This window comes from Spea bombifrons, chromosome 4, assembly GCF_027358695.1.
Source record: "Spea bombifrons isolate aSpeBom1 chromosome 4, aSpeBom1.2.pri, whole genome shotgun sequence".
NCBI classification, from domain to species: domain Eukaryota; kingdom Metazoa; phylum Chordata; class Amphibia; order Anura; family Pelobatidae; genus Spea; species Spea bombifrons.
Window position 1 is genome coordinate 72,294,360 of NC_071090.1, and position 3,117 is coordinate 72,297,476.

General features: G+C 43.7%; 1 non-coding gene across 1 annotated transcript; it reads left to right on the forward strand.

The window, feature by feature from the left end:
• The first annotated feature begins 2,779 nt into the window (after positions 1-2,779).
• Positions 2,780-2,909, forward strand: LOC128492968 (small nucleolar RNA SNORA35). Its single transcript, XR_008354176.1, has one exon. It is a non-coding gene; the product is annotated as a small nucleolar RNA SNORA35 (small nucleolar RNA).
• The last annotated feature ends 208 nt before the right edge of the window (positions 2,910-3,117 follow it).

Consider the following 3,117-nt stretch of genomic DNA (forward strand, 5'->3'; position numbering starts at 1 on the left):
ATGTTTATGTTCACTGATCAGAAACTAATAGATATAGTAGTTCCCAGTTTATTTACAGAGTAAGTAGGGAGCATCAGGAACAGGAAATGAAAAATCTTAGGTATGAGAAGTGTGTCTAGTAAGAGACACCATCCTAAGGCCTCTGGATGCGATAAATGGGAGTATAGTTGTTCTGCATGTTACATGCAACAGTTAAATTTTCCTGGTCACATTAATTTAACTGATAACATTTTTTTGACTGGCATGTACCCTTTTAACCCCTTCCGTACCGATGACGTACCTGGTACTTCCTGGTTGGGTGTCACCCACAGACCGGGACGTACCAGGTACATCATCGATGATGTGCGATCCAGCGTCACTATGGATGCTGGGATCGTGAGGGGCGGCTGCTACTGACCGTTGGGTGTCCCCAGCGATCCGTAGCAGCCACTCCCCCTCAAGTCTGTGCTCGTGATCACTTTGAAGTGAATCACTAGTGCGGAATTAAAATATTTAAATAATACTGCGGAAGGGAAGACTAAGTACACGAATACCGGTACAGAAGGGGTTAACCCCTTGATGACAATTGCCGGTCTGGGACCGCCATTTCTTGAAACAGGTGAAAAAAATCGATCTATGAGGGGGGCGGTGCTTGCTGTCATCATCAGGGGTGGGTGTTGCTGGATGTCATGGACATCCAGTGATTAACACCCCCAGCATTCAGATCACTCAGAAGAGTGATCATGATTTGCTCAATCAAAGGCAATGTTTATAAACATTGCCTTTGACCAGTATTGGATCTGCCTCTTTCCTTCACTTGCTTTTAGTGAGGGAGAGAGACAGATCCTTGTGTGACAGGTATTTGTCCAATAAAAAAAAATATATATATATTGATCCAAAGGCTCTTATAAGAGCCATCCATTCGATATTAACCCCTTCATTGCCATTGATCACTGCATAAACGGTGATCTTGCATAGTGGCAATTGTTTTAGGGTTTTTTTTTTTTACTTTACATTTTCTAGGGGTTAGTTTTTTATATTTTTTTCACTGTCATTTATTAGAGCCATTAACCCTTTCCTTCCCCACTATTTTTGCTTCCTGCTATACTTTCTATTTTAACCATGCAGCGCAGGTATACGAATGAGGAGGTGTATGCCTTTTTGATTCTGAGGCCACTGATACAGCGTCAGATTTTGACGTTGGTCAGTGCACAGATACATCTAGTGATGTATCTGTGACTGTTAGGTCCCCTGCCACAAATAGTCGTGGCAGTGCACCAGAGGCATGGGTAGCGCCTAATAGGTATAAACCAGCTATCCCTCCTTTTTCTGGAATTCCTGGCATCAATATTGATGTTACAGGATTCACTCCACTGCAATTTGTGCAGGGTTTTTTGGGAGATGATGTCTTGGGAGACATTGTCTCACAAACTAAACTTTATGCCCAGCAGCACCATGCTGCTACCCCTAATTCTTTTGGGGCAAAACAGCCATGAACTCCCATTGACGTGCCAGAATTTCTTAAATTCTGGGCACTCACAATGTTAATGGGCATTATAAAAAAAAGCCCTCCATCCGCTCCTATTGGAGCACCAGCCCCATCTGTAGTACCCCCATTTTGCCCACACTATAGCTAGGCAAAGGAATGAAATGATTCTTAATTTCATGCATTTTAATGACAACAGCCTGTGCTCCCCTAAGGAGCACCCACAGTTTGATAGGCTCTATAAGATCCGCCCCCTGATTACCCATCTCTCTGCCAGGTTTGCAGAGGTTTATACACCTGGAAGGGATATCTGCGTGGATAAATCCCTGATGAAATATAAAGAAAGGTTGGGATTCAAGCAGTATATTCCTTCCAAGCGCTCTAGGTATGGAGTGAAGGTGTATAAGCTCTGTGAGAGCGGGACTGGGTATATTCAGGCCTTCCGGGTATACCCTCCAGGTTGCCCAGAACATCTGGGAACCAGTGCCAAGATTATTTGGGACCTAATATTCCCCTTATGAACAAAGGCTACCAGTTGTAGATAACTTCTATACAAGGGTCCCTTTGTTCAAGCTGCTGTATTGTTTCGATATGGTAGCTTGCGGTACTAGAAAAAAGAACCGCTTGGGTTTCCCACAACATCTGGCACAAACCCGGCTACGAAAGGGGGAGACCTCAGCTCTACGTCAAGAGGAGCTCTTGGCATTGAAGTTCAGGGACAGAAAAGAAGTGTGCATGCTGAGCACTGTGGAGGTTTCTGTGCATCAGGGCCTATAATAAGAACATGGGTGGAGTTGATCTGTCAGATCAACTCCTACAGCCCTACCTCCAGGAAGACAAAGGCCTGGTACAAGAAGGTTGCAATTTATCTCATGCAAATTGCAACCTATAACGCTTTTTTGTTGCACAAAAAAGCAGACACTGGGCTGAAACTGTCTTTTTTGCAGTTTCAGCTCCAAGTAATTTCAGGTATCTTGTACCGGGATGCACCTGGTCCCCAAGTGGTGATGGCAGCAAGCAGAGTTGGGGCTACTCATTTTATTTTTAAAATCCCCCTACAGCAAAGAAGCAGAATCTCCAAAAGAGATGCAGAGTGTGCCACAGCAGGGGGCAAAGAAAGGACACCACATTTTACTGTCCAGGTTGCCCTGGAAAACCTGTACTCCGTGTCGGTAACTGCTTCAAGTTGTATCACACAGTTTCCCATTTTGAATTTTTTTTTTTTTTTTGTTCCTGCTCCACTTTTGTATTTATTTTTTTACATTTACTGTTTTTTTAGATTTAATTTGCTCCACCACTTTGAAGAGTTTTTATTTGCACTAACAAGTGTCCCCTGTGTCTATTCCGTGGCTGCGGGTTCGCTTAATGGTGCTAGATCAAATCCCTTCTTGGAGATAGGCCAGGCTTTCTTGTAACCTGTCCCTACTGATAGTTGGGTACAAGCATTTATTTTACCCAGATGTAAAACTTCCAAGTTGAAAAATTGAATTGCTCATGTTCCAAATGTGGCCCTTTTGCCCCCAAACAATCTGACAAACCCATGCATGTGGGGGTATCCCTGTACTCAGGGGGTGTTGTGTGACAGTGACCTATACCAGGAGCTGTAAGTTCACACCTGAAGTACAAAGTATGTGGGGAAAAAAACACCAAAA